We start from the raw sequence: 10,287 nt of genomic DNA on the forward strand, positions 1-10,287 counted from the left end.
TCAATCAAGTGCTAGATGGCTCAAAGAAGATGGATCAGTGATGGTGTCTCATTGACAGCTGAAGGTCTGAAAGCTGCCTAAGGTATCTTAGGCATGAGCCCAACAAAAGATGATAAAGGCAGTGTCAGATGTCCCACAGGGGCAGTGGCAGAATCAGATACTCTAAAAAGAATGGACTTTGCATTGGGTTAGTTACATTTCTCTTCTTTCCAATTTTGTTGCACACACACACACACACACACACACACACACACACACACACTTTACTATTGGGTTGTACCTCCCATTTGTATAGTTGGTAATTCCCCTGGGCTGTTCTCGATATTTGTCTGTTTGTCTCTCACAGACACATCTAAAATTGTGGTTTAGTAATGTTACAGACATAATTTACTTGGATCAAGCTGACAGTAAAGATTATAACTTCATTAGTCAATGAGGCTTTTCATTGTCTTTACCAGCCAGACTCTCGAATCATATTTCTACCACTTAAACTTTAGACTGCCTGCATGATGGAGAGTCAGAGAACCTTTTAGCTGCTCAGTCAAGTGCTAGACTACTGGAAGAAGAAGGGCCAATGATGCCTGAAAGCTGTCTACGGAATCTGTGTGGTATAAGCACATCAGAAGATAATAAACGTAGTGTCAGACATGTGGTCATGGTCAAATTCACAGTGATTTAACTCTATCATATTTCCTGATAATGTAAGAATGAATGCCAATCAACCATTTAGAGACATGCAATAATCACCTCAAGGGCCATGTCTTCACTTAGCATCAGATCTAATATTAATTTTTAAATCAATACATATTATTTTGTTTATATTTAGTTGGCCTATATTCGTGGCATGTGGTTCTGGATTTCATAAGGAAGTTTTCATTTATGTATATATTTAGTTATCTCTTTAATATAATGCCACAGTTCCCTCTGTTTGGCATTGATACAATACGTATGGTATAATTATCATATTAAATTTAATGTTCTCGATATTTGCCCTGCCCTATTCTTCCATAGTAGCCTGAAGAAAACATGGTATCTCAGTGTTCAAAATTATGAAGCTAGTGAGTCGCAAAGTCACCAGACATGATATGATTGGAAGTTTAGCTCTACCTCACCTTGGAAAATTATGACAAACACTTTAGAAGTTAAGAGCCCTACTTCAAATTTTTCCTAATGTTTAAGTAGAGTCTTTAAATTTACTAATTAAAGATTTGTTTTATATAGGTGAGTACACCGTCACCATCTTAGACACACCAGAAGAGGCATTATATCAGATCCCATTATAGATGGTTGTGAGGTACCATGTGGTTGCTGAGAATTGAACTCAGGACCTCTGGAAGAGCAGCCAGAGCACTTAACCACTGAGCCATCTCTCCAGTCTCTAAACTCCAAAAACAAAACAAAACAAAACAAACAAACAAACAAACAAAACCCAAACCCTATAAGATCTCATTGTCTTCAAGTTCAGGAGGTGGGAGGTGAGGGGACCTTCTAGAATGTACCAGAGACCTTGGAGTAAGAAACTCTCAGGTCTCAAAGGGAGGGGCCTTAGATGGAATGTACAGCAGTGGAGAGAAGGAACTTGTAGAGTCCACTTCCAGTAAAAAGACAGGGCAGCAAGTAGAGAAATGGGGTTACAATCTGTCTTAGGGTTTTACTGCTGTGAACAGACACCATGACCAAGGCAAGTCTTATAAAGGACAACATTTAATTGGGACTGGCCTATAGGTTCAGAGGTTCAATCATTATCATCAAGATGGGAACATGGCAGCATCCAGGCAGACATGGTGTAGGAGGAGCTGAGAGTTCTACATCTTCATCTGAAGGCTGCTAGCAGAATACTGGTTTCCAGGTGCTAGGATGAGGGTTTTATAGCCCACACCCACAGTGACATACTGATGCCAATAAGGTCACACATACTCCATCAGAGCCCACCTTCTAATAATGCCACTCTCTGGTCCAAGCATACACAAAACATCACAACATCCCACTGTCAAAAACTCTAACCCAGAATTGTTCCTTTCTAAAAGTACTGCAGGGTCAAAAATAGAGAAGAGACTGAGGGAAAGGAGATCCAGTGACCAGCTCAAATTGGGATCCATCTCAAGGTGAAGCTCCAAGGTCTGACACCATTACTGATGCTACGCTGTGCTTACAGACAGGACTCTAGCATGACTGCCCTCCAACGGGTCCAACAAGCAGCTGACTGAGACATAAACAGATAATTACACCCGGTCAATGGACTGAAGTTGGGACCCCTGTAGTTGAATTAGGGAAAGGCTGGAGGAAGTTGAAGAGAAGAGTAACCCCATAGAGAGACCAGCAATCTCAACTAACCTGGACCCCTGAGATCTCTCAGACACCAAGTCACTAACTAGGCAGCATACTCTAGCTAGTATGGAGACCCCCACACATACACAGCAAATGACTGCCTGGTCTGGCCTCAATGGAGAAGACACACCTAATCCTTGAGAGACTTGAGACCTCAGGCATGGTGGGTGGGGTGGGGTGCGGTGGGGGAGGGCTGGAGGTGGGGACATCCTCCTGGAGACAAGATGGAGGAGGGATGGAATGAGAAACCGTTGGAGGACAGACTGGAAGGGGGAATAACAACTATACTGTAAAAAGAAAAAATTAAAGATTTTTTTTCTAAAGATCTACTATCTAAACAGTATAGATTGAATCTGAGCTTTCTGTGAAGCTTTTCTAAACACAGGTTCTTCTATCGAGTTTTTCCAATGGAAAAGCACAATTTTGTTCAGAGAGATTGAAATCAATCTCTGTGCATGATCTTTGAGGAAGTTCTAAATCTTGCTCATCCCATTCTAGTGAATCAACTTAAACACAGTGTACTTGCGAACAGAGATGAGCCGGCGTAGTTTGGCTTTTATCCCCTGTGAGTCATGCCGTGTATAACAGAGGCCACAGCTTTGTGCACAGATCCCTCACCCCTCTGTTGGACACAAATGGAAAGTAGGATGACGATTCCAAACGTCTGTGGCTTTATTCCTTACCTGTTCTTGGTATTGAGATGAATAACAGCATTTCTGTCTGACATTTACATAGCCAGAAAAAAGAAGAGATTACAAAATTGGTGGGAATCATGCTTTCCCCCCTCTTCGATTTAAACTTAGTGAAGCTAGTTGGTTAAAATAGTTTGGGAGCTTGAGTGTCAGTTCCATGGTTAAGAGAACTTGTTTCTCTTGCAGAGAACCAGCCTTCCATTCCCAGCGCTAACATGTAAGCCAACAAACATCTGTAATTCCAATTCTAAGATCACCCACAACTCCATTGCTGGGGGATCTGATGCATATACCGGTTCACTTACATACATAGAGGACAAAACACTCATACACATAAAATAAAATTTAAAAATAAGTTGAAAAGTAAAATTTTAAAATGGGTATGTGTATGTGTAAATAAGCCAAAAGCATACTTTAATAACAGAATTATAATGAGATTTAAAAGATATAGTTAGAATTTAAGTCTTGATAAAATAAGAGTTAATAATCTTCCTGTGAAAAAATAGTGAAAATCTGAAAAAGACTATAATTTCTTTCCTGACAATAGTGTGACTGAGTATATCTACAGAGTGCATGCACTTACTGAAAACAGTTTGAATGTATACTCTTTAAGCCAACAAATTGGTCCTATATAACTTTTATCAGTAATCCTCAGTTTTGACAGCTTCTTATAATGATAGTGATGGATTGGTTAATAAAAACTCTCTCATATAACAATTATTAAATATAAACAAAATATTAAGTCTTTCAGGGCCAGTAAGGTGGCTCAATGAATAAAACTTCTTGCTGTGAAGCCAGAGCCCTTGAATTTGATCTCCAGAATTCAGGCAAAACACACTTCAAAAAATTGATCTCTGTATATGCACCATGATATATTCCCTCACACAAAATAGCAATAAATAAATAACTTTCTATTTTTAAGAAAAAAATAAGTAAAATTCTTCAAGGACATTGGAAGGACTCTGAATTCAGAGACATCCTTGAAAAGGAGTGAGATTTGTGTGTACTACCTTTATCCGAAAGCACTCCTCTTATTTCCAAGATGTATTAATCCCTGCATACTGTTATGACAAATTGACATAGGCTAGGAGGCTTATACATGATAAAAATTAATAACCTTTGATTCTAGAAGATGGGAAGTTCATGACTAATGTGCACAGAGGTTAGGTGTCTGGTGAGAGACTGCCTCCTTGCTCCTAGATAAAGATCTTTCATCATAATCTCACTCCATTACAGACTGAAAAGAGCTATGGCTTCCTGATGCACCTTTCAAACAACTTACCTTAAAGAATCTTCCTGGGGAGTATATTTCAATATATTAATGTGAGAAGAAAACAATCTGTAGCATATGGTTGTAATGGAAAACCTCCTCGGCTTTATTGTCTTGACTTACGGTAGCAAAGAGCACAGGTAAGAAATCACAATGAAAAAGGAATCCAGGAAGCAAGAGAGCTGAGAGCAAAATATCAGATAGGAATGTAAATGTTGCACAGACTGTTAGATGGCTGTTGTGTGAAGATTTATGCTACTGCTTTTTGTTCCGGGATTGGCAGTGCTACCAGCTCCCGTCCAGCTTCCCTTTTGTTCTACCCAACTTTAGTTCTGGGAGGTGACTATGCTACCAGTCTTCTCCTAGCTTCCCTGAGTCTGCAGATAAAAAACAACAAACACACAATTTGTTCCTTCATAACTTGACTTCTTGGCACAATTGCTAGGCACTGATATTTCCTCCTGGAAAAGTGTGCCCTTACCAATCTCCATCTCTCCACCTGCCCTAAACATCAGTGGCTAGTCCCACTTAGTCCCTGTCAAACCTACTTGGCCCCAGCCTATAGTTCTGGCCACAGGCCTCAACTCCCCACTCTATGCTCCCTGGAGACCTCACATGGTCACTGTGTTCTTCTCCCTTCAAAGCATGACTGAAATGCCCTCTCTTTCCTTGAGTCTGTCTTTTCCTCCTGGGACCCAGAAGTCCCACCTATACCTTGTGCCCAGCAATTATCCCCCAGCTTTCTTTACTGACAAATCAAGAATCAAGTATGGCACAGGACCTTAGCATTAGAACCGCTCCCCTACACCTCACCTTTTCTGTCAAACAAACAAACAAACAAAAAAACAAAACAAAAACCCTCTTCACCCAGACATAAGTTAAACAATACCATAACGATCATGTAGATTACATAGTATGATATACAAATGACCTCTAGTCCATCATATTTGTCAATTAGATAAAGCACTCTACCACCATTCCTAATTAAGAGTTATGGTTCTATTCCTAGATTATGTTTAGATTTAGTCTGTAATTCTACCTGAGAACCATGTCTATAAACTCTGTTAATGTCAAACAACTTGAGTTTGATTTTGAGACTAAAACTAGTCTTCAACCCCATCAAATATCTGAGAAGAACTTAAACATTACCTGGGTGTATACTAAACATAACTTCTCAAACAACTGTAGAGACAACTGACTACCTAGACAGCTCCTTAATTCCTCAAAACCTTGGAGCATCAGTCTTTGACCTTCTGGCCCAGAATCATCTGCAGACTTTTGCCATCAAGGACTGTTCACCCTGTCTTAGCAAAGTATGATGTGTTCTTTCCATGGACAGTATTTGTCTGCAGGTGAAATAGGCAATTTCTGCCCAGTGGCTACCTTGCCATGATAAGCAATCTCGCCTGGAAGTGAAGATGCTCAGTGTTTTCTTTGAACCAAGAAGGTGCTATCAGGAGCAGATATGTCTTACTGTTAAATGATTAAATAACATTAAATGTCACATTCTGTGGATTTCTGATATTTTTGAAGAAATATATATTTCTGTTAAATCTTAGCTACTCTCAGCAATTTCTAATTGAAATACCTCAAAATTTATAATTAAATCAGAGTCTAACATAACCATGCTATCTGGCCCTTAAGTCTCATTGTTCTATCATCTAAAAACAGTTTGTAATAGCAGTTATAGAAGTACTGATTCTAAGCTTTGTATTTTTAAATGAGTTGCATAGGCACAATGCTTATCTAACAGTAACAAATTAATCCCTACAGGCAACAGCTGATTGTTCATTTACACAATGCAGAGAGTTACTAAGAACTGGAACAAACTATATCAAAACTAGAGCAAAACCTAACCTGGAAAGCCTTTGCTGCAGCAGATGAGTTTAGACCAGGTGACTGTCAAGTGGCAGGATGCAGATACTGTGATAAGTAGAGAGGCCAAAGAAAACAGGTCAGAGCTGGCTGTTATGCTAAAAGTATAAAGATTTTCCAAAAATATTCACAGGAATGGTATATCCCCAGTGTAGAATAAACTTTTGCCCAAATCCCTGAACGCCTGTAATCCAGGAGCTGCCAGAACATAAATTTGAATAACGCCCGAAAATATTAGATAGAAAACTGTGTGCGGTTTGTACTAGATAAAATAATTCTGCTGGACAAAAACATGACCCAAAAGAATACAGAGTTGCCACCTCACCTTCTACTACCATGTCCAATTCCAACATTTCTTTTATACACATTCACAGTCCACATCAGAGAGAGAATGTGTGCGTGCTTGGGCTCAGCTCACTTTCTCCACTCTTACACAATTCAGCATATCTTGCTTAGGGAATGGTACCATCTACAGTTGGAAGGTCTTCACACATCAATCAATGGAGTGAAGATAATCTCCCACTTACATGCCCCCATACCAACCTGATCTAGAAAGGATCACAGCATTAGGAAGGTTGAGAACCACCGCTGTCTTAATTTGATGAAGGCCTGCATCCAATTCCTGGCAGATTTTTGTGAAGTCGTTTGGTGAATATTTAAAGAACAGAATGGTCCCCATCATAAACAGTAAGTATGCTTATAAATAATATTACCAGTCCTTATTTCATTGCCTGTCATTTTCTCATGGACTCATTTTATAAAACTGATGGGAAAAAAACTCTAATCATACTGAACTGACTTTGTTTTTAATCTCTATAAGTGTAAAAAAAAATCCATCATTTGTTTATTGTTATCTATAAGAGATCTAAAAAGGATGATAGACAAATGTGCACCCATGTTTTAACATAAGTTAAAGTAAAATTTGATATAGCAAACTGACAATACTTTAAAAAGTAGTAATTTCTAAATATTTTTTCTTTTGTTTGTTTCTAGAAAAGAACATCAAAAAATAGATTGCAAATCTAGTGCCTTGTCATTCTGAAGATTATTCTGAAACGTACAGTAAAAAAAAAAGTTTCTTTTTAAGCTCAGTTATATTAGCTTTGCTATGGTGATTTTGAGGACACAATAAAAACAACTACATTTGTGTCTTTTTAATTCATTACTGGCACTGTCTTCAAAAGTTTTACAACTCCCATAGCAAGTTAGGATATGGAAACCACAAAATATTAAGTTCAAGAATAGTTTATATAAACAGCTCAAAGATAGGAAGAGGTTTTCCAGAAGCCTCTGTTTCATGTCTGCCCACAGCTTGTTCTCCGTAACTTTATCCCATGGTCATGACTAGCTGCAAAAGAAACTACAAGTAGAACTTAATTCCTGTGTTGTCTGCAGAGGATGTCAAGTGAGAACTCCGTTAAATGTTTACCTGATTGAAATATCTATGTTGTAATATATGTTGTTAAAGTGTATGTACTGTAGAATAAACTTTTGCCCAAATCCCTGAACGCCTGTAATCCAGGAGCTGCCAGAACATAAATTTGAATAACGCCCGAAAATATTAGATAGAAAACTGTGTGTTCCTTTCTCCTCGAGTTCACAGTCTAGTCTATACCAAAATCAGAGACACTTTGAGATCCATCTCTGTGCTTTATACCACCCTCAATTGAAAGTTAGTGTTACTTAGTCCTTTCAATATCTTTATTATATTTCATTACATGAATGGTAAATGGATTCCATTTATTTGCTTGTTTACTTCGCATTATTCTTTAAATCATTCATACTTTGCCGTAAGTGTGGATCAGATAATTTTTGAGGATTAATCTAGGAAGATTATTTAACATGTGTCCATCGTATGGTACTAGTTGCTCTTAAATGTCTCATCCTTGACGATTTCCAAAGGGTTATTATTCCGTGTCCTTTGGCAATCTTCTCTGACTTAATACTACATAGTTTCAGAATTTTTGAAAGGGTTTTGTTATCACTTCTATCTCTTTTACAACAAAAACAACTTTCAGAGAGATTTTGAAATAATATATACTAATAATTTTTCATATAATCTTTAATAAATATCACAATGAACCTAATTTGGAGAAAAAAGTGACAACACCCTGGAATATGACATTGTGTAGGATTCATGGTGAAGGAAGAGCGTCAGCTAACTCTTTAAACTCTCCTCTATACAAGAGAGAAAGTACAGAGCGCAGTGCCACAAGTCTATGTAAATTATAGGTGGATTTGTTTAATGTAAAAATAATTGTAGTAAGTTACTTTGAGAACAATTTGAGAGCATTGAGAATATATGCATTGCCAGAGTAGTGCAGGCTACTCATGGTTAAATCATGTAAGAGCACAACCTCAGACAAAGTTCTTCCTACAATGAGAAACAGAATCTGCACATACTATTAAGGACTTAAATACCATGTTTGGACAATGTTTGATCAAATACAGGTAAATGTGATTCCAGTGTTGGCTCCAGTTTGACCTAGCTATACCTTGAGCTAGTCATGTTAAACAAAATAACCCATGATGATAGATAAGAATATTGAAATGTTGGTTAGAATTTAATGGAAATGATCTTCTAAACATTTAAATAGTGATAACAATGATAACATAGAAATACCGTGAGACAGATGTACCAGTCAATAAAACTTACACTGCAGAAAAAACAAACTGTTCTTTCTTTCACATTCTTTGGTTTCTGGCCACTTTTGGCCTAACAGCAATATAATATTTTAATATATTTTAATCATTCTTTTATCTATACTCCCTTTTTAAAAAAAAAAAACATTTAGATCACGGAGGCTCATCATTCATCTCAAGGTCTTTAACTTCATAGCCTCTTCAAAGTTCCTTTGGCATTCAAGGTCATCCATTCACAGACGAAGACATAAATATTTTTAGGGATAGGAATGAGAACATTTTTTCTTCATTGCAGAGAAATGTACTATATAGGTGGTCTCATTGATGGCAAGATTAGACCTTACTCATCTTTCATCACTCTGACTTCTCAGTCGCTATGTGGTGCTTCCAGAACAAGCCAAGCACACATGTAAAAGTACTTCAATGAAAGTATTTACTGTGTGAAAGATACTCTTGTAAGTGGTGGAAAATAATGAAGTGAATAAATATCTATGTTCTCCTAATCCTTAGCTTTGGTTTAGAAAAGCAAAGAATTTACACCAAACTTAGAATTGGGTGTCAGAGACTGCTATGAGTACTAAATACAGTGTGCTCTGCCTTGCTGTGGGCACATTTTATGAAACATGTCATGTGAATGGAAACCCCAGAGAACTATAGAAGTAAAAGAAGATGCCCACAAAGAACTCTTCCGAAAGAAGGAATGAGAAGTGTAAAGATTCTAAGGTTGGAACATATTTTGAAACTCCATAAAGAAGGAAAGTGATGCCCGTGTGATTTGCAGTAAAAAATAAGGTCTGTGACAGAAGATGACATCAGGGAATGGGGGAGTGAGAGAGTGCACTGTACTTTGCAGTCATTGGTAAGGATTTAGATGCCAGGTATCTAGATGGAGGCACTATACAACTTGGACACTGTGTAAGGAAAGAGGATAACTACATTGACTAGAGGACTGGGGCTGACAAGAAGGAAGTTCCATTTACTCGGGATGATTATAAACAGTTCTAGATATGTTCAGAATGAGTTACCTGTCAGAAATTAAGTACAGCACCTATGCAGGCAGATGGACATGGGAAGGTGGTATGTGTTTAGAAATTTCAGCAAATGAAGGTCATGTAAAACTGTGGCATTGAGTAAAATCCCCAGAGTGAATGTTTAGAATAGAAGTCAGCCCACTGGGGTTTGGAGACCAGGATGAGAGAAGAAGGGATAGGCACACTGGAGTCTAAAGAAGCAGGCAGCACGGAAAGAGGAGAAAGTGGTATTTTGGGTCCAAATGAAACAGACTTTCAAAGAAGGAGTGACCAAATTTATCAACTAAGGCTGATATGTGAGTAAGATTCAGTGTTTCCTATTTGTCATTTATCATTATAGATAAACAAGTACTTTAACTGACGTTATCTGTGCTTATCCAAGTCCCTTATAATCCACCCAACTGCAAGGAAGCTCTGAAAAATTGTACAGCTCTAACTCCAGGTAGTA

This window comes from Rattus rattus, chromosome 1 (genome assembly GCF_011064425.1).
Source record: "Rattus rattus isolate New Zealand chromosome 1, Rrattus_CSIRO_v1, whole genome shotgun sequence".
Taxonomy (NCBI): domain Eukaryota; kingdom Metazoa; phylum Chordata; class Mammalia; order Rodentia; family Muridae; genus Rattus; species Rattus rattus.